Source organism: Aotus nancymaae, unplaced genomic scaffold (assembly GCF_030222135.1).
Source record: "Aotus nancymaae isolate 86718 unplaced genomic scaffold, 86718_ANA_hifiasm-v0.15.2.pri h1tg000072l, whole genome shotgun sequence".
NCBI lineage: Eukaryota > Metazoa > Chordata > Mammalia > Primates > Aotidae > Aotus > Aotus nancymaae.
Genome location: NW_026988487.1, coordinates 9,853,607 through 9,876,973, shown reverse-complemented (window position 1 = coordinate 9,876,973; position 23,367 = coordinate 9,853,607). Strand labels below are relative to the sequence as shown.

At 44.6% G+C, this 23,367-nt stretch overlaps 2 long non-coding RNA genes across 3 annotated transcripts in view; one reads left to right on the top strand and one right to left on the bottom strand.

Moving 5' to 3' along the window:
* LOC105722770 (uncharacterized) overlaps window positions 1-2,556 on the bottom strand; it is a 39,148-nt gene extending 36,592 nt beyond the window's left edge. Inside the window, exon 1 of one of the 2 annotated variants that reach the window (XR_010339126.1) lies at window positions 2,493-2,556. This is a non-coding gene — a long non-coding RNA (uncharacterized LOC105722770). Of the gene's footprint in view, window positions 1-2,166 lie in introns of both variants that reach the window. The other variant, XR_001108683.3, reaches the window with a different exon arrangement.
* Window positions 1,802-13,720, top strand: LOC135270968 (uncharacterized). Its single transcript, XR_010339125.1, has 3 exons — window positions 1,802-2,692; window positions 3,592-3,862; window positions 11,625-13,720. It is a non-coding gene; the product is annotated as an uncharacterized LOC135270968 (long non-coding RNA).
* The last annotated feature ends 9,647 nt before the right edge of the window (window positions 13,721-23,367 follow it).

The following is a 23,367-nucleotide window of genomic DNA, read 5'->3' as shown; positions in this document are numbered from 1 at the left end:
GTTAAACAATTTTCCTGCAGTGACCCAGCCAGGAAGTGGGATTGAAGCTGGGTCTGTTTCTCTAGGACCTAAACTCTTTCGGTGGATCAAAAAGATGGATAGGCCAGGTGCAGTGGCTCATACCTGTAATCCCAACACTGGGAGGCAGAGGTGGGAAAATTGCTTGAGCCCAGGAGTTCGAGACCAGCCTGGGCAACATGGTGAGACTCCATCTCAAAAAAAGTAAAAATAAAAAATTAGCCAGGTGTGGTGGCACGTGCCTGTGTTCTCAGCTACTTGGGGAGTTGAGGATGGAGGATCACTTGAGCCTAGGAAGTTGAGACTGCAGTGAGCTGTGTTTGCAACACTACGCTCCAGCTTGGGCAACAGAGCAAAACCCTATCTTGAAAGAAAAATTAAAAAGATGGATAGCAGTGCTCAGCTTTGGGGCTGTTCATGGCACAGTTCTGGGTTGTTAGCAAATAATAACAACAATGAACATTTATTGCCCTGTGCTAAGACTCTTATGTATATAATTTCATTTGCTTCCCCTAGTAACCCTATAGAGAAGGTACTATTATTGCCTTGCTTTTGCAGATGAGATTAAGGTACAGAGAATCTGAATAATGTGGCCAAGGTCACACACCTCATAAATGGCAGAGCTGGGACTCAAGCCCAGGGAGTCTCCAAAGCCCATACATTCATGCCACATGCTGTGCTCCTACCAGAAACAGAAACCAGCAGCTCTTGGCACTGACCCTAACCCAACAGTTCTAAAGTCCTGTTCAGGGCAGGAGGAGGGACATGCCTGTCCAAATCATTCCTGCATGAGCTTTGAAACCATGCAGCGCTAAATTCACACGGAGCCAGGTAACTCACCGTGAGGACTGCTTCTCAGCTTGGCCTCCAGCCTCCTCTTCTCCAGCTGTCGCTGCCTGCTCCTTTCTGCCATTTTCCAGGATTGTGTGTGAATACACAGGGAAACAAAAGTGCTACAACCACTTCTGTGTCCAGCCCCTTTCTCTCTCGCTTTCTGCCCAACATCAATAGACCACGGCGCCCCTAAAGTTTCCCGAGAAAGAGGCTGCTCACCTACACTCACAACAGTAGTGAATAACGTGAAATTTACTGAAAGTTTCAAGGCAGAGCTGGGGAAGAGGATCTACTGAAAACAATTTCATTTTTATTCTTCCATACTTCTTTTCAGCCTGCCACCCATTTCTTGCCACACCCCCCCCACCACCACCTGGCTTTTCTCCCCACACATCCCCTGCCAGGGTCAGGTGGTGACCCAGAGGGGACTTCTCTCTTCTCCATGTCTTGCTCTTCCCTGTGGTTTTTCTTGAACCCCTGCTCCAGTTAACCACCACCTTTTCTTATGCAGCACGCTTGCATGCCTCCCTCCAGCCCAGGTGGTTTGTTAAAGTGTTTCTTCTGAGTAAGTGCCATTCTCTCCCTGCAAGGGGCTTCCTTGGCCAGTGCCTCTTTGCTGGAAGCTCTTTTTTTTTTTTGAGATGGAGTCTCGCTCTTTCGCCAGGCTGGAGTGCAGTAGCACAATCGCGGCTCACTGCAACCTCCGCCTCCCGGGTTTAAGCAATTCTCCTGCCTCAGCCTCCCGGGGAGCTGGGACTATAGGAACCCGTCACCATGCCTGGCTAATTTTTTTTGTATTTTAGTAGAGACAGGGTTTCACCATGTTGGCCACGATGGTCTCGATCTCCTAACCTTGTAATCCAACGGCCTCGGCCTCCCGAAGTGCTGAGATTACAGCCGTGAGCCACCACGCCCAGCCGGGATAACTTTAATAGAAGAGGAAGTTAAGGAAATTTCCCAGAAGGCAGAGCAAAAAGACAAAGAAGACCAGTTCAAGAGGTTCAGAATCCATGAATTCTATCAAACATTTAAGAAAGAAATAATGCTAATTTTACACAAGCCCTTTCAGAAAATGAAGAAGGAAGAACACTTCTCGATTCATTTTGATGAAGACAGCATGACCCTGATAGCAAATCCTGACAAAGACATTACAAGAAAATTTTAGACTACCATCCCTCATGAACACAGATGCAAACATCCCTAACAAAATACCAACAAATCAAATCTAGCAATTTTTGTATTTTTAGTAGAGACAAGGTTTCACCATGTTGGCCAGGTTGGTCTCAAACTCCTGACCTCAAGTAATCCACCCACCTCAGCCTCCCGAAGTTCTGGGATTACAGGCGTGAGCCACCATGTCCAGCCTGCTGAAGCTCTTTAGTAAAAGGACAATAAAAATGTCCATCACAGCCGGAGCTGCTGTGCTTATCTGGGGAGGGGAAGCACGGCTGCCTTTGCCTGCACTGGCTTTTCCCCTACTTCCTCCATTTCCAAAGGTCACTGGTTTCAAAGTTCTCGGCAAGTCTGTCTTGAGCTCCTCTTTTCCCACCCGGGGGGTTCTAGCTCCTCCTAACAGCAAGAGGGATTTTTCTCTGAAGGTTGCCGAAGGTAGTGGCAAGAACCTCACAGGGAGCAATTACCTTGAAGAGCCCTCCCTGGAGAACAGGCTCTTTCTCTTCCAAGTTGGAAAATCCTCACATTGTGCCAATTAGTCCAGAGGGCATTGGAACTTTACCAGCCGAAACACTCACAACTCTTAAAGGGAAAGTGAGCAAGGAACAAAAGCAACCTTCAGGGGGCCATGGCAAGAGCCAGGTGGCTTTTAAAGAAAAAGCACAAGGTAAAAACAAGCTGTGACCCTCGCGGAGCACAAGGGAACGCAGCGTTAAATCCATCTCAGAAACAGCCATCACTGAATAAAGCTAAATTCAGGATTTTTTTTCTCCCGAGAAAGTATAGATTTTATTGCCAAGTACTACAGCCAACCCCAGTGCCCTGGAGGTGAAATGTCTATTTTGAAAAAGACATAACATCAGAAACATCCTGATGCCCGTAGGTAAAGGGATGATATGAATCACTGAAGGTTACTTATTTATTATAGTAACAGAATAGCCCCAGCCTGGACAACATGGAGAGACCCTGTCTCTATAAAAAATTTAAAAAGTGGCTAGGTGTGGTAGTGTTTGCCTGTGACCCAGCTACTTGGGAGGTTGGGAGGATGAGGTGGGAGGATCACTTGAGCCCAGGAGGTCGAGGCTGCAATGAGCTGTGATCCTACTCTAGCCTGAGTAACACAGCAAGACCCTGTCTCAAAAAAGAAGAATGGATATCCTGGCATGGCACTGTGGCTCACATCTGTAATCCTAGCACTTTGGGAAGTCGAGGCCAGTGGATTGTTTGAGCTCAGAAGTTTGAGACTGGCCTGGACAACATGGTGAAACCCCATTTCTACAAAAATACAAAAAATTAGTTGGATGTGGTGACTCACGCCTATACTCCCAGCTACTTGGAAGCTGAGGTGGGAGGATCCCTTGAGAGGCAGAGGTTGAAGTGAGCCAAGATTGCGCCACTGTGTGCTAGCCTGGGCGACAGAGTGAGACAAGAATGGCAAACGTGGCTACATGTTTCCTTTTAATCATATTGGCTTTGGGATGCAGTTTAAGATTTATTTTGACATATATTTGCTGCGTTTCTTATACTTTGCCAAAGACAACAACCATCTTTGTCTGCTGTCCCCAGGTGAAGAGAGCTGACTGTTTGGAGGAGTCTGAAGGTATGCAGGCTGGCAGAAGGAAACATCTTGCCATATGTCATCACAAATTGAATGGCCTGCCTCTTTTCAGCTTGGTTGAGAGCAAGCTCCTGAAGCTTCAATCTGGGGTCAGTTTGGGAAAAAGAAGAAATCTTACAGAAACTGGCCAGGACACATCACACATAGGTTGGAAGAGGACATCGATGGGGGCAATCTAGTCCAGAGTGAGCTCTGTAGGCCAGAGGACACCAGACAGAGGTATGTCACTGATGATGCTCTTTAATTCCAGAAGGAGTCCATTGGATGCAGCTCTAGCTTTTTAGTCTGACCCTAAAGTTCTCTGCTGACAAATTCTTTTCTTTTCTTTTGAGGCAGAGTCCCACTGTCACCCAGGCTGAAGTGCAGCGGTGCCATCACAGCTCAGGTGGTCCTCCTACCTCAGCCTCCCAAGTAGTTAAGACTACATGCATGCACCAACCATACCTGGCTAATTTTTGTATTTTTTTTTTTTTTTGTAGAGACAGGGTTTCACCATGTTGCCCAGGCTGGTCTATAACTCCTTGACTCAAGTGATCCTCCCACCTTAGCCTCCCAAAGGGCTGGGATTACAGGCATGAACTTCCGTGCCCAGCTCAGCTGACAAATTCTAATGGCAGAAAAGATCAAATATCAGGATTGCTTGTAAACATCACAGCAAAATATTGCAGTTACTTCACTACCCCCTGAAATGACCACATTTTTGTTCTGTTTTGTTTTGAGACAGGGTCTCACTTTGTCACCCAGGTAGGAGTGCAGTGGCGTGATCATAGCTCACTGCAGCCTCAACTTCCTGGGCTCAAGTGATCCTCCCACCTCACCCTCTTAAGTAACTGGAACTACAGGCACACACCACCATGCCTGGCTTTTTTTTTTTTTAATTTTTATTTTTATCTGTAGAGATAGGATCTCACTATTTTGCCCAAGCTGGTCTAGAACTCCTGGGCTCAAATGATCGTCCTGAGGAAGGAGACCCAGGCATCTGAGATTACCTCCCCTCTTCTATCTTCCACAGTGCATTTCAATAGAAGAAAGAGCAGGCTAGCTGGCGCCTCCTGAATCTCCTTCCTGTAAATAACACGCTTGGTATTGGGGAAACTCTCCGGAAGACACTGTTTTTACTTAAAACAAGATCAAACCCCCACCCCACTCCTGCATCCGGAGACCAAACCTTTTCACATGTGATTCCTAAAACCGTAAACCCGAAACACTTTCATATGTGATTTCTAAGGCTGTAAACCTAAGATTCTTCCACGTGTAATATCTAGAGTATAAGCCTATATAAAGGCAGAACCTTCCTTTGTTAGATGAGCTGAGTTTAGACAAATTATTGCTCAGCTCCTGGCAGTAATTATAATAAACCCTTTCCTTCTCCATTCAGTGTTTGAGAGCTCTGTTTCTCGCAGCTGCTCCTGCTACAGTCCCACCTCAGCCTCCCAAAGTGCTGAGATTGCATGTCTGAGTCATTGCACCTAGCCAGTGACCACTTTTGAGGAACAAAAAACCAAATTCCCAATCCTAACATATCATAGATCTGAGCCCCAAAGCATCTGTATCTTCACCAGATTTGATTTACTTTAAGTACATTAAAAAAAAAAAAATCAATAGGCCAGGTGTGGTGGCTCACGCCTATAATCCCAGCACTTTGGGAAGCCAAGGCAGGCAGATCACCGGAGGTCGGGAGTTTGAGACCAGCCTGACCAACATGGAGAAATCCTGCCTCTACTAAAAATACAAAATTAGTCAGGTGTCATGGCGTATGCCTGTAATCCCAGCTACTAGGGAGGCTGAGGAAGTAGAATCACTTGAACCCGGGAGGCGGAGGTTGCCACGAGCCGAGATCGGGCCATTGCACTCCAGCCTGGGTGACAAGAGTGAAACTCCGTCTCAAAAATAAAATAAAATAAATAGAGAGTTTCCCTATGTTGCCCAGGCTGGTCTTGAACTCCTGAGCTCAAGCAATCCTCCATGTTGGCCTCCCAAAGGGCTGGCATTACAGGTGCGAGCCACTGCATCTGACTTTAACCAAATACATTCTAATACAACTTCTTTGGATTTAGGGTTTTGGGGCTTTCTTTTTTTTTTCTTTGCTTTTTTACATTGGTATATTTGTTTTTAAATATTTTCTCATCAGCTGCTTTTTCCTAATCCAAAGAAAAATAGCGCCTGACTTGGCCTTTAGCAAATTAAAACAGGTTATGCTTCTACGAGCAGAGTTAAATGTGTTCCCAGAGAGTTGCCAGTGCCACTTTATTTTTGGTTATAGTTCTCTCAAGAGGACCTTTTAATAGCTCTGGAAGTTGGGGCAGTAATCCTTGGAAACAAGACAAACCAGTTTTCTTCCCTCTACCCCACAACGCCCTTTTCCCTTTACACTTAAGGCAACTCAATTAGAAGTTGGATGTCATGAATCTGATATTTTTACTTGAAATTTCCTGCTGCTGACACTCATGTTTTCTTTTCTGTTAGAATCAAAACACTTAAAAAGTCAAACCTCCTCATGATCTGATCTCAAAGTACATTTGAATGTTTTTTGTTGTTATTCTTTTTTTCAAGACAGAGTTTTGCTCTTGTTGCCCAGGCTTTGAGTGCAATGGGGCAATCTCGGCTCACTGCAACTTCTGCCTCCCAGGTTCAAGTGATTCTCCTGCCTCAGCTTCCCAATTAGCTGGGATTACAGGCACCTGCTGCCACACCCAGCTAATTTTTGTGTTTTTAGTAGAGACGGGGTTTCACCATGTTGGCCAGGCTGGTCTCAAACTCCTGACCTCAGGTGATCTGCCCGCCTTGGCTTCCCAAAGTGCTGGATTTACAGGCATGAGCCACCGCTCTCGGCCTGAACTGCTTTTTTTTTTTTTTCCTCCCTGTGGCAGCGATTCTCAACTACTCTGGGCTTAGAAAGAGGAGTATAACAATGCCTTTCTCGTTTTCTAAAACCATACTGTATTTAGTTAGAATTAGGCTTGGCTGTAAGTGGTAGACAACCCAAACCAAAGCTTAAGGCAGACATTTCTTTCTCTCGCATGTGAAAAGAGAAAAGGAGTATAAAGTTGGAATGGTGGCTCTGGTCCTCAAAATCCTCAGGGACCTCATTCTCGTATATCTCCCTACCATGATCCCAAATGGTTACATTCACATTCCAGCCAGTGAAGTAAAAGAGGAGGGGAAAGGGAACAAAAGGCATGCCAAAGGAAACGGTTTCCAGCTGCTGCCAGAAGAAAGCTTCTGTTCATATCCCAGTGGCCAGAACTTAGTCACGTGGCCACACTTAACTGCTGGGAAATGTAGTATTTTATTTTTCTGAATGGCTGTGTGCCCCAGTTAAAAATTCTACCTCTATGCTATACACCCAGGGGCCTATGGTCTTAAAATTTCCCAATTTCTGTCAACTTTACCTTGAGAATTTGAAACACGTCTTGAGATTACTAAATAACAATATGAGGTGGCATAAAATCAGTATCAGAAATACCCCCACCCTTTATAATATTCATACATTTTACCAGAATTTTGCTTTTGGGAGTCCATCATAATTAAATAACTCTAAAACCAGAAAAAAAAAGCTTTAAACAAAACAATGTGCTGAAAACGCATGCTTTGAATGAAGAGACCCCCCACAAACAGGCTTTGTGTGAGCAACATGGCTGTTTATTCACGTGGGTGCAGGTGGACTAAGTCCGAAAAGGGCATTAGCAAAGGACAGTGGGATAGGAGTTGGTTTTATAGGTTTGGGGTGGGCAGTGGAAAGTTACAGAGTAAGATCAGTTACAGTGGTGGGGGTAGGGGCAAGGAGTATACATTACCATAAGTTCAGTTACAATGGCAGGTGGGATAAGAGTATTATCATAATAAGAGTTAAGATGGCAGGGTGGGGTGAGGGGCTTGTCTGGGGAAGCTCCGCTGGGTGATTAGGGACAATGGCGAATTCAGGGGGTTGTTATCCACAAACAATTATGGTCTTGTTTTGATTCCCTTTAAAAGGTAGTTTATAATCAGCTATCGGACTCTAACAGGTGTTCTCCAATGCAAGTTTTTGATAACTTTGGAGATTGTGACATTAGAATAGAGAAAAAAACATTCAGTGTTCATGGACAGCTGAAATGTTCATGAATATCAAGTAGAACAGAAGTTAACTGCATGCACTGAACTAATAGAAGACTGAAGTAATCTTTTTTGACTTTTTGCCTAAAATGTTGCTGCTCCTTTGTTTTTCAGAGTTAAGGAAACTTTTTTTGGGAGCTATTTACAGCTTTTAACAATTGAGTAAAGTATATACCTGTGAACAAAATTTGGAGCCTATTTGTTTCTCTCTACCTGATTTATCCAGAATTTAGAAACTATTTGTTAAGTATTCCTAATTTATGGCAATATAGTTATTTGCATAAGTACAATAAGAATTCATTTTCTTTTTTAACAGGACACAATTGGAGATACTGATTATTTTACCAATGCTTTGACTAGAATGGTGTTCTTTCCTTTAAGGAATCAAACTTGACTTATAAAGCCAATAAAAGCCCCTTGGGAAAACTGGGCTCATACCTTGTCTACATAGTCTCTGTAGAGGGTTCTTGACCTGTGATAAGTAAAGAATGTCACTTTCTTACAGGCCTAGGGGCCCCAAGTTATCTTGGGACCTCAAGAGGTCCCAAGGAATTCACCCAACTCATAAGTATTTGAGGATATAAACGCATGGCTGGGCTGGGCTTTTTAAAAAGTCTTATCTGGGATTTCTTATGGAACAGAGTCCATCAAAGCCAGTTTTAGGTCAGGTGCTATGACTCACACCTGTAATTCCACACTTTGGGAGGCCAAGGCAGGTGGGTCACCTGAGGTCAGGAGTTGACCAGCCTGGCCAACATGGTGAAACCCTGCCTCTACTTAAAATGCAAAAATTAGCTAGGCATGGTGGCAGGTGCCTGTAATCTCAGCTTCTTAGGAGCTGAGGCAGGAGAATCACTTGAACTTGGAAGGTGGAGGTTGCAGTGAGCCAAGATCACACCATTGCACTTCAGCCTGGGCAATGGAGAGAGACCTTGTCTCAAAAAAAAAAAAAAAAAAGGCAATTTTTTAAAAACCTATGTGAAAAATAATTATTCTTGCTGCACTTTATAGAAATAATCAGGCCAAGTATAATAAAGCAAATTGGTCTTACCATGATTTGTTTTAATAAAAATGGGAGACTAGAGAGAAATTGTTTTAAAAACTATGGTATAATTGTTCTTAGATTCTAGTCTCATTAGTTATTTTTGAGTTTTTTTCTGCAATTCAGATGAACGCTGTTTTTTTCTGTGAATCAACCAGTGATCTCTGGCTGCAGCTCAGAATAAACAAGAGGGATGGGTAATGTAAAAATCTGGATCAATATTCTAATTCTTGTCACATATTGGAATCAGCTAGTGTTCCCATATCAGCTTGGTTTCATCAGTTGCCCAGTTCATAGAAAGCCTTATTTAGTTTACTTGGGATAATTTTACTTATTTTGCTTGCTGTTGTGGAATATATTGTGGTTGTACTCTTTGTGTAGGGATGCAGCATAAGCTTAATGTTTTCTTAAATGGAACACTTATTAATTTTCCAGGTATCACCTTTTCTCAGAGTTATGCATGGCCCTCACCATGGCTACACTTTCTGATGGAGCTCCTCTCTACCCTGAATGCAAAAGACCCTAACAGTTAGTCAGGAATATCATTGACTCTCTTCAGCCTTAAGAAGTTACAGAAAATAAATCTTTATCCCTCTACAACGCTTAGGATTAAGGGTTCTTTTATAAACGGGAGGGGGAAAATATGTCAGAGCCATTTGAACCAGAGTGACTCTGTCTTGAATAGGGGCTGGGTAAAATAAGGTTGAGACCTACTGGGCTGCATTTCCAGGAGGTTAAGACATTCTAAGTCACAGGATGAGACAGGAGGTCAGCATGAGATACAGGTCATAAAGACCTTGCTGATAAAACAGGTTGCAGTAAAGAAGCCTGCCAAAACCCACCAACACTAAGATGGTGATGACAGTGACTTCTGGTTGTCCTCACTGCTACACTCCCACCAGCACCATGACAGTTCACAAATGCCATGACAATGTCAGGAACTTACCCTGTATGGTCTGAAAAGGGGAGAAACCCTCAGTTCTGGGAGTTGCCCACACCTTTCCCAGAAATCTCATGAATAATCCACCCCCTTGTTAGCATATAATCAAGAAATAACCATTAAAAAGGTCAACCAGGGCCAGGCATGGTGGCTTATGCCTGTAATTCCAACATTTTGGGAGGTGGAGGTGGATGGATCACTTGAGGCCAGGAGTTCCAGACCAGCCTGAGCAACACGGAGATACCCCATCTCTACTAAACATACAAAATTAGCCGGGCATGGTGGCCCATGCCTGTTAATCCCAGCTACTTGGGAGGCTGAGGCAGGAGAATCGCTTGAACCTGGGAGGTGGAGGTTGCGGTGAGCCAAGATCTCGCCATTGCACTCCAGCCTGGGCAACAAGAGTGAAAGTCCATCTCAAAAAAAAAAAAAAAAAAAAAAAAAAGGCAACCATCAGCCCTTGGGGCTGCTCTGTACTCCAAATTCTTCCTTTTTTTCCTTTTCTTTCTTTTTATTTTTGGAGATAGAGTGAGCACCATCTCGTCTCATTGCTCACTGCAACCTCCACTTCCTGGGGCTTAAGCAATCCTCCCACCTCAGCCTCCCAAGTAGCTGGGATTATAGGCATGTGCCACCACACCTGGCTAATTTTTTTTAATTTTAGTAGAGATGGGGTTTTGCCATGTTGGCCAGGCTGGTCTCAAACTCCTAGGCTCAAGCAATCTTCCCTCAGTCACCCAAAGTGCTGGGATTACAGGCATGAGCCACTGCACCTGGCCTCAGCCCTAAATTATTTTTTGCAGAAGATTCAAGATCCCTCTCTTGGGGTGTAGGTGGGGACCTCTCTCCAGTAACAGTGCCACTCAGTTTTCAATAGCCAGGTCTTCTGAAAAGTCAGTCACTATGATGAGGACAACAATAAGGGGTTGGCGCTAAACCATTTATGAGAAATCAGCCCCCATGATCCAATTACCTCCCACCACGCCTCATCTCCAATACCAGAGATGACAATTCAACATGAGATTTTGGGAGGGACACATATCCAAACTATATCACACTTCATTTACTAGATTACCAGATTGTTATAAAAGGATACAACTCAGAAACAGCCAAATGAAAGAGAAGTATGGGGCAAGATATGTGGGAAGGGGTGTGGGGCTTCATGCCCTCTCCAGGCATACTGCAGTCTCAGCACCTCCACATCCTCACCAATCTGGAGGCGCTCAGAATCTGATCCTTCTGGGTTTTTATGGAGGCTTTATTATGTAGACATGACTGATTAAGCCATTGGCCATTGAAATTAACCTAATCTCCAGCTCTCATCTCCCCTCCCCCAGAGATAGGGGTGTGGTGTGGGGCTGAAAGTTGTAACCCTCTAATTACTTGGTTGGCTTCCCTAGCAACCAGTTTCCCACGTATAGGGGCTTTCCAAAAGTCACCTAATTAACATAAACTTTAGTGTGGTTGAAAGGGGCTTGGTAGGAAAAACAAGATGCTTTTCTTTACTCTTACCACTTAGGAAACTCCCAGGGTTGTAGGAGCTCTGTGTCAGAAATGAGGATGAAGTTCAAGTATGTATTTCTTATTATAAATCACAATATCACACAAGGCAATTCAGAATAAATTCTAATAAAGACATTGCTGACTTTCCCCTGCTTGCTTTGTCAATAGCTTCAGGATTTGCATTGCGCTATGGTTTGGATGTAGCCCCGAAAAGCATGTGTTACAAATGTAGTCTCCCGATGCAACGGTGTTGAGGGTTGGGGCCTAATAAGAGGTGACAAGGCCAAGAGGAATCTGGCCTCGTGAATGGATTAATGCGGGAGTGGGCCTCACATAACGGGATGAGTTCAGTCACTTTTTTGCATTCTCTGTCTCTCTCAATGTCTCTTCTTCTGTCACAGGTTGACACAGCAAGAAAGCCCTCACCAGATGCTGATCCCTCAGTCTTGCACTTCTCAACCTCCAGAACCATGAGCCAATACATTTCTGTTGAATATGAATGACACAGTCTCAGGTATTCTATTACGGCAGGACAGACTAGGTGCTATTAAAACAACATGACTAAGAGAAGTTATTTTTCCTGCTTTAGTAGAACTATTTATCAAGACTCTAAAGAGGCCAGACACAGTGCCTCATGCCTGTAATCCCAACACTTTGGGAGGCCAAGGTGGTCAGATCACTTGAGGTCAGGAGTTCGAGACCAGCCTGGCCAACACGGTAAAATCCCGTCTCTACTAAAAATACAAAAATTAGCCAAGCATGTTGGCATGCACCTGTAATCCCAGCTACTTGGGAGGCTGAGGCAGGAGAATTGCTTGAATCTGGGAGGCAGAGGTTGCAGTGAGCCAAGATTGCACCACTGCACTCCAGCCTCAGTGTCAGAATAAGATTCCATCTCAAAAAAAAAAAAAATGTAACCCAAGATTTTCAAGTTGGTCAATGCCAATGTCTAATAGACATAACTCTTTAAATGATACAATGAATATGCTGCACCTGGCAAGAGTTCATCTAATGTCTCAGAGTGATGCAAAAGACAGGTGAACCATTATTTATTAAGACAGGCTCATCAATGTCTGGGTGGATTGCATGGTAAAAGGGATATCTCATACCATTTAAGTCCCAAAGGAAACTAGATGGAAACCATGAACTGGAAATGCATTTCTCAATGTCTTAGGTAGACTCCAGATTCTCAATGTGATGCTCCCAATTTAGTTCAGTTCGACGAATATTTACACAGTGCTCTCTATGTGGTAGGCACCGGACCACGTGCTAGGGATGGAAAGCTGAGTGAGACACATTTTGTTCTTTAAACCAAACTGCCAAAGGCCAGTTCCTGGAATTCTTTAAGTGAAAGGCATGGCTCAAACATTACAGCATCAGTGAAGGAGTGGTATATGTTTTGTGATCAGTGAGGATGTATGAAATAATGCTCTAGTGGGAGTGAGCTGAAGCCCAGCCCCATTCCTACTCTGTCTCATTCCCCACTGAGAGATTTCACCCTCCTTATTCTTAAGGAGAAAGGGCCAAAGATCTCATCTTCTGAAGCTACTTCCTGCCTAACCTTGAAGGGCATGGAAATCTCTTCCTGAGTGTTCTAAAGACCTATAGAGACTAGGCACTGTTGAAACCTGGAAGACATAAACTTTAACCTCCTGTTGAATATAACAAATAATTATTTCAAAAAATTAAATAATACCCAGTGTTAATAACATGCCTAATCTCAGTTTAATAACTCTTACAAGAAGAGATCAGATGCCATTAATTTAAGTGAATACGACAGAAAACCATTCTCCTCTGGCCTGAAATATAAAGCAGACGGAATTTTAATAAGAGGCACTTCCAAAAAATGGAAGAAACAGGAGGAAAACAAATGTTAATGGTGGGCATAATCCATCCAGATGTTAGACTCAAAGTATCTTAGTAACAGAGGATGAAGGCAGTGACAATCTGCTATGTTCTTCTCACATGTATCACGAGGAATAAGCTTCAGCAGCTTGCATGGCCTTGGGGAAAAGGTAGTAGCAATTCTACTGAGTTTGTAAACCAAAAAGTATCTGAGAAAGGTCTCAACCAATTTAAAAGTTTATTTTGCCAAGGTTAAGGATATGCCCAGAAGAGAGGTCTGTGCCTTTCTCCAAAGATGATTTTAAGGGTTTCAATATTTAAAGGAAAAAGCAGACTGGAAGGGCAAGAGGGAGGATATAGTCACATTACTGAATCACATGTTGCAAGAGAAAAGAAGAAGGAGAATAGTAAAATATGTATGTGTCTCGCACTCAGTAAGACAGTACTTTACATAAGACAAGGTGAACATAGAGTAGCTACCTGTGGAGATACTTAACCTTTTATCTGTAGCTCTCTGCTTAGGAACAAAAGGAAAGGTAGTTTTTTGAATGACTCAGCTTTCAGCTTAACTTTGTCCTTTTGGTATAGTAAATTAGGGTCCCAAGTTTTTATTTTCTTTTCACAAGTTTGAGTTAGAAAAATAGGGGCCGGGCGCGGTGGCTCATGCCTATAATCCCAGCACTTTGGGAGGCCGAGGAGGGTGGATCACGAGGTCAAGAGATCGAGACCATCCTGGTCAACATGGTGAAACCCCGTCTCAACTAAAAATACAAAAAAAAATTAGCTGGGCATGGTAGCGCATGCCTGTAATCCCAGCTACTCAGGAGGCTGAGGCAGGAGAATTGCTTGAACCCAGGAGGCGGAGGTTGCGGTGAGCCGAGATCACACCATTGCACTCCAGCCTGGGTAACAAGAGCGAAACTCCGTCTCAAGAAAAGAAAAAAAAAAAGAAAGAAAGAAAAATAGAAGAAAAATTTGCAAACATTAGTTGGGAGACATGTAGCCCAGAAAAGATTTAAGATTCAGTCCATGTTGTAAAAACAATATTTTAAAAACTCAAAAATAACAGACAAGACCAGAACCTAATAGCAAGTGTATTATTATATTTTTTTCTCCAGTCTTTCATTTTTAATCAAAGGCAAGTCATAGTAGGACCAATTTGTTTGCAAAATAAGTTTTAGTCCTATTATACTTGGCCTGATTATTTGCATCAAATGCGGCAAGAATAATTATTTGTCATATAGGCTCTTTTTAAATTGGCTTTGCTGGAACTTTGTTCCATAGGAATCTTGGATTAGATTTTTAAAGCCTGGAGCTCAACCATGGATTTATCTCTGCCTGCAAATGCCTGTATGAATTGGGTGAATTCTTCTCCTCTGGAGGTCCCAAGATGACTTGGAGCCCCCAAGATGACTTGGAGCCCCCACACTCAGTCCCCATTGGGACACTGCCCAGTGGAGCTATGAAAAGAGAACCACCATCCTCCAGACCCTAGAATGGTAGATCCACCAAGAGCTTGCACCATGTGCCTGGAAAAGCCCCCGGCACTCAACACCCGCCCGTGAGAGCAGCTGTTGGGGCTGGACCCTGCAGAGCCACAGGGGCAGAGCTGCCCAAGGCTGTAGGAGCCCACCCCTTGCACCAGCATGAGCTGGATGTGAGCCATGGAGTCAAAGAAGACTATATTGCACCTAGATATTACATACCAATGCTAAAAAGTGTTTCATAATGCAAGGTAATTTTTGATGACCCCCAAAGTCAAGATGATCAGGTAATGCAATGCAAAATGAGTAAAACCTTAGATTTTGAGAGGGATCTGTCAAATTGTAATTTTGGGGGTTCTGTTAGGGAAATAGGAGCATAGAAGAGCCAGGGTGATGCCATTTTAAATTCAGCTCATCTTGGGAATAACAAGGCGCATTCCATGTTTGTCACAACCCACAGTCATAAGATGTTTACAGTTCAGAAAACAGCTTGAAGATGGCTGCAAAAGACACATTCCTACAATGACAGATGTCCCAATATTCACAACAATACATGCTTTTAAGATTGTTATAGTCATGCTTTGGCTGGGTGTGGTGGCTCAAGCCTGTAATCTCAACACTTTGGGAGGTCAAGGCGTGTGGATCACTTGAGGTCAGGGGTTCGAGACCAGCCTAGCCAACATGGTGAAACCCCATCTCTACCAAAAAATGCAAAAATTAGCCAGGTGTGGTGGTATGTACCTGTATTTCCAGCTTGTCAGGAGGCTGAAGCATGAGAATTGCTTGAACCTGGGAGGCGGAGGTTGCAGTGAGTCAAGATTGCGCCACTGCACTCCAGCATGAGTGAGCAAGATTCAATCTCAAAAAAAAAAAAAAGATTGTTATAATCATGCTTTGATGTACTCATGCACAAAAATGCCAAAGATAATTTTCTTTATGTTAATAAAGTACTAAGTTTTATCACAGTGTCAGCCCATCTGCAAGTAGACATAGCTTAGCTTTTATGTGGATGAGACCCCTATACGAGAGGGGTTGAAAACAAAGACAATGCATTCCTCTTCTTGCTTTCTGAGGACACCCTACTCTGTACCTGCATAGCTTTCAATAAACCATCTCTTCTCACTGTAGTCTGCAACTCGCCTTGAATTTCTTCCTGTGTGAGATCCAAGAAACCTCTCTTGGGGTCTGGATCAAGATCCCTTTTTCTAGCAACAGTTCCAAGAGGAAAACAGAAGTTTTTCCCAAAATGGGGTCTGTAGCACCTCCTTTGTTTTTTCCAAGGAGTCCCAGACTGTCAGAAATTACATTAGGTTCTCTTATGCGGACATCAAAAGTGGCAAGAAGACAGACTAGAGAAACAATTCATTCGACTTAGGAGAAAAAAAAAAACCAACCAAACTTTTTCTCAAAAAACAAGATCCAAGAAGGGAAAAAGCATGAAGGCCTTCTAAATGTATGTATAGCTTGGAAATCTCCTTTTAATTAAGCTGACGTTTAACAATGGAGCTTTAAAAAGAATCCTTTTACATTTTTTTTTTTTTTTTTTGAGACGGAGTTTTGCTCTTGTTACCCAGGCTGGAGTGCAATGGCGCGATCTCGGCTCACTGCAACCTCCGCCTCCTGGGTTCAGGCAATTCTCCTGCCTCAGCCTCCTGAGTAGCTGGGATTACAGGCACGCGCCACCATGCCCAGCTAATTTTTTGTATTTTTAGTAGAGGCGGGGTTTCACCATGTTGACCAGGATGGTCTCGATTTCTTGATCTCGTGATCCACCCTCCTCGGCCTCCCAAAGTGCTGGGATTACAGGCGTAAGCCACCGTGCCAGGCCCTCCTTTTAAATTTTTTATTGTGAGACTTTTGCTGGGACAAACAGCTGACACCTCTGACTTTTAAGCTAGAGTGTGTTTTTTTTTCCCCTCAAAGGTATTTTCCCAAGTGAAACCAATAACCTTAACTAAGGTTGTAACTTAATCATGGATGCACAAGGTATCACCAAATAGTATTTTGGTGGTTTTTACAGGATCTAGAATTGCCCCAAAGGTAGCTCAGAGAAAAAAAAATTCAAGACAGGAGGTCAGAAATTGTTCAGGGAGGAGAAAATAATCAATAAATGGCAAAGGTCACACAAATATCAAACCAGAAAGGACTCATTCCCTAAGCCACAGGCTGCCATTGTGAAAGGGCAAAGCCTTGGCTATGAGCTACAACATGAAGCAATTGCCATTGTTCTTTCCAGAAGGAGTCTAGAAACATCATTTTGAACTTGCAAAGGATTTAACTGCTCAAGGTAATTTTTTTTTTTTCTGAGATGGGGTATTGCTCAACAGCAACAGCCCAGGCTGGAGTGCAGTGGTGCAATCTTGGCTCACTACAACCTCCACCTCCCAGGTTCAAGTGATTCTCCTGCCTCAGCCTCCCAAGTAGCGCCTGGGACTACAGGCACGTACCACCATGCCCAGCTAAGTTTTGTATTTTTAGTAGAGACGGGGTTTCACCATATTGGTCAGACTGGTCTTGAACTCCTCACCTTGTGATCCACCTGCCTCCACTCTCCTAAGTGCTGAGATTACAGGCGTGTGCCACTGTGCCTGGCCTCAAGGTACTTTTTATGGCTAACCATGACATTATTATTTATCCTTCTTTTAAACATTTTTAAAAATTATTAAGAATAAAATATTTCTAAAGTCTTTTCTATTTTAATGGCATATTTCGTTCCAATAGCAACTCAATCCAAAAGGCTTTTTGTTTTAGTTTTAGTTTTTGCTTTTTTGAGACAGGGTCTCACTCTGTCACCCAGGCTGAAGCAAGGCACAATCATGGCTCACTGCAGCCTCAATCTCCAGGGATCAAGTGATCCTCCCGCCTCAGACTCCTGAGTAGCTGAGACCACAGGTGTGTGCCACCATGCCTGGCTAATTTTTGAAATTTTTGTAGAGATGGAGTCTCCCTATGTTGCCAAGGCTGGTCCCTAACTCCTGGGCTCAAGCAATCCTCCCTCTTAAGCCTCCCAAATTGTTGAGATTACAGGTTTAACTATTGCACCTGGCTCCAGATGGTAATGTTTTAGGTTTTTTAAAAATTATGCAGCTTGGCGTGGTGGTTCACGCCTGTAATCCCAGCACTTTGGGAGGCCGAGGCAGGAAGATCATGAGGTCAAGAGATCAAGACTATCCTGGCCAACATGGTAAAACCCCGTCTCTACTAAAATATAAAAATTAGCCGAGCATGGTGGCAGGTGTCTGTAATCCCAGGTACTCAGAAGGCTGAGGTGGGAGTATTGCTTGAAACTGGGAGGTAAATGTTGCAGTGAGCCAGGATTGCACCATTGCACTCCAGCCTGGGCAACAAGAGCAAAACTCCCATCTCAAAAAAAAAAAAGTAAAGAAATAGGCTGAGGGCAGTGGCTCGTGCCTGTAATTCCAGTACATTGGGACTATGAAGGTGGGTAAATTGCTTGAGCCCAGGAGTTCAAGACCAGCCTAGGTGACATAATGAGACCCCCCTGACTCTACAAAAAAATTTAAAAATTAGCTGGGCTTGGTGGTGCGGTCCTAGCAATTTGGGAGAGTGAGGTAGGAGGTTCATCTGAGCCATGATTGTGCCACTGTACTCCAGCCTGGGCAACAGTCTCAAAATAAATAAACAAACAAAAACAACATAAAGGAATAAAAGGGTGGCTACCCCATAGGCAGAGTAGTCAAGCATGGGCTTGACTACTCAAAAAATAAAATAAAATACCATAAGTATAGTCAGTCAAACATGGGCTGCTTGACGGACTATATTTATGGTATTTTATTTTATTTTTTGAGATGGGGTCTCGCTCTGTCACTCTGGCTAGAGTGCAGTGGAGCATTCTCAGCTCACTACAACCTCCACCTCCTGAGTAAAAGCGATTCTTGAACTCAGGCATAGAGTTCTTGAGCTGGGTGTAGAGAGCTTGAGCTGCAGTGTTGAGAACTGCAGCTGCCCAGCGATTCTCCTGCCTCAGCTGCCTGAGTAACTGGGATTACAGGTGCACCCTACCACACCCGGCCAGTTTTTGTATTTTTAGTACAGACAGGGTTTCACCTTGTTGGCCAGGCTGGTCTTGAACTCCTGACCTCAAGTGGTCCACCCCTCTTCGCCTCCCAAAGTGCTGGGATTACAGGCATGAGCCATCACGCCCAGCCAGTTATTTCTTGATTATGTACTACACAAGGGGTGAATTGTTCATGAGTTTTCTGGGGAAAGAGTGGGGAGCTTCTGGAACTGAGGGTTCCTCCCCCTTTCAGACCATATACGGTAACTTCTGGACATTGCCCTGGCACTTGTAAATGTCATGGTGCTGGTGGGTGTTTCCATTAGTTTGCCAGTGTGGTACATAATTAGCGTATAGTGAGCAGCAAGGGTAACCAGAGGTTGCTTCCATTGCCATCTCAGCTTTGGCCAGCTTCTCTACTCCATCATGATTTATCGGTGGGGTTCTGTGGCCTGCTTGGGAAATTAGTCCCAGCAAACTCCTATTGATGGCAGCGGCCACTTCAGATGGCTTGCCACTATGGTCACACCAGCTGCACACTCCATGGAACCAGTGGCAGCCCCACACCTTCCAAGTCAGGGTGGGAGCTCCCTGGGTGCCACTGCAGCCCCCGAAACCATGGCTGTGGATCCAAGCCTCCCTGTGTTCTTGGGGGCTGGGTGTAGCTGCAGCTGCCCAAACCACAGCTGCAGACCCAGGCCTCCTGCTCCACAGAACAGGTAGGAGCCCCACTGATCCATTGTGGTGACACTGAATCAGAAATTCAGGCAGCTCCTGTCAGCCACTAAGGGATGTTGTCCAGCAGTCCCATCAACTCTCCAGTCTCCTCCATAGCAGGAGAAAAATCTCCCTACATCCCCTGATCCCAGATAAGCCCCCAAAGAATTTGTCACCAACCATGGGTTCTTGGGCTCTCAAAGCAATAGAAATTGACCTGAGGCCGAAAAAGTTTTCCCAGACATGGCCTCCTTGGAGCTTATGTTCTGAGGTAAGGGAGGCAGAGAGCCAGCAGAGATTGTTGTTATTGTTGTTATTGAGATGGAGTCTCGCTCTGTTGCCCAGGATGGAGTGCAATGGTGCAATCTCAGCTCACTGCAACCTCCACCTCCCAGGTTCAAGCGATTCTCTTGCCTCAGCCTGCCAAGTAGCTGGGACTACAGGTGCACGCCACCATGCCCGGCTAATTTTTTGTATTTTTAGTAGAGAGAAAAAAAAAGCCAGGTACAATAGTGGTGTGCACCTGCAGTTATAGCTGCCTGGGAGGTTGAGGTGGGAGGATCACTTGACCCCAGGAGACTGAGGCTGCAGTGAGCCATGATTGCACCACTGCACAGCAGCCTGGTTGACAGAGCAAGACCCTGTCTTTAAAAAGAAAAAAGGCCAGGTGCAGTGGCTCAGGCCTGTAATCCCAGCACTTTGGGAGGCCGAGGCATACAGATCATGAGGTCAGGAGATTGAGACCATCCTGGCCAATCTGGTGAAACCTTGTTTCTACTAAAAATACAAAAAAATTAGCCGGGCATGGTGGCACACACCTGTAGTCCCAGCTACTCAGGAAGTTGAGGCAGGAGAATCTCTTGAACCCAGGAGGCAGAGGCTGAAGTGAGACAAGATTGCGCCACCACACTCCAGCCAGGACAGCAGAGCTAGACTCTGTCTCAAAAAAAAGAAAAAGAAAAAAAGGTTAGATACTATTAGCACATCAGAGATGATAAAGGAATGAGAGATAAAAACAAAAATATTTGGTTCACTAGGTGCAGTGGTGGCTTACACCTGTAATCCAGCATTTTGGGAGGCAGAGGCGGGCAGATCACCTGAGCCCAGGAGTTTCAGACTAGCCTGGGCAACACAGTAAAACTTCATCTCTACCAAAAGTACAGAAATTACCTGGACATAGTGGTGCATGCCTATAGTCACAGCTACTGGGGAGGCTGAGATGGGAGGATCACTTGTGCCCGGGGTGGTCAAGGCTGCAGTGAGCTGTGATTGTGCCACTGCACTTCAGCCCGGGTAACAGAGCAAAACCCTGCCTCAAAAAAATGTTTTTTGTTAATATTTATTAAAATCGATTCACATCAAAAGAAGAAATACTCATAACTATTACAGTCCTCGTTTCTACAGTGGGTCACAAGGTCATTGTACTTACGACTGCCCGCATCTATGATTTATTCCATGTATCTTTTGCCCTCACCAAGCACTTCAGTTGGTTATGGCTTTTGCCTGATGGAATGATGACTTAAATCTTCTTTTGTGAAGGGTTTGGGCCATTAGCGGTCTTAATTGGGTTGTTGTAGCTCTCCACTGACCTTAGTCAGAGGATATGGCCGTACTAGCGCCAAAGGATCTTCTGCATTCTCCCTCCTTACGTCCATCGTGTGTCATTTCCTCTTGATAGGATCGATCACTGCAGATAGCACTTTGCCTCTTGATGCAGTAAAGAGGTCAAATGGTGGCTTCAAGCTCCAGGTCCATGGATTATCCACTGTGTTTCCTAGGGAAAACATTTCTCCCTTTGTGACTAAGACCTCTAGAGCAGCAAAACCTAAAGTTGGAGGGATGGGAAGCAAACATTTTACCACTGGATCATTAGGGTTAACAGTGAGAGGAGTCACTTTCATTTTTATCCCTTGATTACTGGACTCATGAATCCTGGGTACGGGAGCAACGAGGATGTTGATGTAGAGCGTGTACCACATACCGGAGGGCAATGCCCCAGCCTTGCAATCTATCCCCACCTCGCTGGCACTGTCACTGAATTTTCAGTCATTCAACCATCTGTCAAGGCAGCCGCTTTAAGATTATGGGGAACATGGTGAGACCAGTGAATTCCACATGTATAAATTCACTGCTGCCTTTCATTTGCCGTGAATACCATGGTCATGGATAAGGCACTCCATGGGTTCACAGATGCTAGTTTTGGCAGAAGCGTTGTGGGAAAGGAAGGCACATCTGTGTCCAGAGTAAGTGTTAATTCCATTGAAAACACAGTGCTGCCTGCTTCATAATAAAAGTGGTTCAATGTAATCAGCCTAACACTAGGTAGCTGGCTGATCTCTTCAGCAGTGATGCCATTATTAGGGGCTCAGTGTTGTTTCTTCTGCTGGCAGATGGGGTGCTCAGCAGTGGCTGTGACCAGGTTGGCCTTAGTGAGTGAAAGTCCATGTTGCCAAGCCCATGCATAGCCTACATCCCCGCCACCATGGCCGCTTTGTTCATGAGTCTACAGGAGTGGCTGAAGGAGGCTGACTGATAACCACAGAATGGGTTACCCACACACCTGATTATTAAAATCCTCCCTTGCCCTAGTTGAGTATTCAGATGGAACACAATGATCTTCATACTCTGCCATTCAGAGATCTAGCCTCATAGGTCTTCCTCAGAGCTTGTCATCAATTTTCTAATCAAGTTTCTTTTTTTTCTTTTTGAGACAAGGTCTCGCCCTGTCACTCAGGGTGGAGTAAAAATATGGCTCTCTGTAGCCTCAACCCCCAACCTCCTGGGCTTAAGTGATTCTCCTACCTCAGCCTCCCGTGTAGCTGAAACCACAGGGGTGCACCACCATGTTTAATTTTTTTTTTTTTTTTTTTTTTGTAGATACAGGGTCTTACCAACTTGCTCCAGCTGGTCTTCAACTCCTAGACTCAAGGGATTCTCCCACCTCAGCCTCCCAAAGTGCTGGTATTATAGGCATGAGCCACTGTGCCCAACCTTCTAATCAAGTTTCTTCCAAGTCCGTGAATACCCAGCTAAACCATGAACTGGGTGCAGACTTATTCTTCTGTTCATTTCCCCTTCCAGGGAAAATGAAGAACCAAGTGTAGTGTTCCAGTTCTGTCCACTGGGAGGATTTCCCTTCACACCATGTTTCAGAGCTGTCCTGGAGTGGGGCTGTGGTGCTATAGCCATGCACGTTCAGGTGATGCATGCATACTGTGGAGCAGTCGTCTGTAAATCAAGCCTGAGAGTTGTCTTCTTTTTGTCAGCTGATCACAGGGATTCCCTAGGAAGGTAGGAGTGTGGGTGGAGGGACAATGTTATACAGCAGGAATAAGAGCCGTGGGCAAGCCTAGGAATTTACTATAGGATCTTAGAGCAAGACAGGATTAACCTGCTCGGGCAGCAATGGAAGGGCTGCTGTTTTGTTTTTTTTGTTTTTTTTTGAGATGGAGTTTTGCTTTTGTTGCCCAGACTGGAACTGCAGTGGCACAATCTTGGCTCACTACAACCTCCGCTTCCCAGGTTCAAGCGATTCTCCTGCCTCAGCCTCCCGAGTAACTGGATTACAGGCATGCACCATCATGCCTGGCTAATTTTGTATTTCAAGTAGAGATGGGGTTTTGCCATGTTGGACAGACTGGTTTCGAATTCCTGACCTCAAGTGATCCACCCGCCTCGGCCTCCCAAAGTGCTGCGATTACAGGCGTGAGCCACCGTGCCTGGCCAGGGCTGCTTCTAGTGGCCAAGAAGGTTTGAGGTCCCCTCACTTCACTGAAATCTGCCCAGGTGACTCATCTCAATGCTCAGAATTACATTGCTTCCCAACCAATGCACTAACCTTTAACAGAAGAGACTCTGTGAGGTTGGGAATTCAACTTGTTTCATAATTCACTGCTTTGTTGAGTGGTTTACCATGACTCACAAGGCTCAGTAGCAGGTTATACTGATAGCTAACTTTTTTTGTAACAAAGGATGCACATCAAAAGCATCAGGTAAAAAGGATACACATTGGTGACGTCCAGAGGTATCCAGCACAGGCTTCTAAGGTTCTTCCTTTCCACACGCACAGTGGAGTTCTTG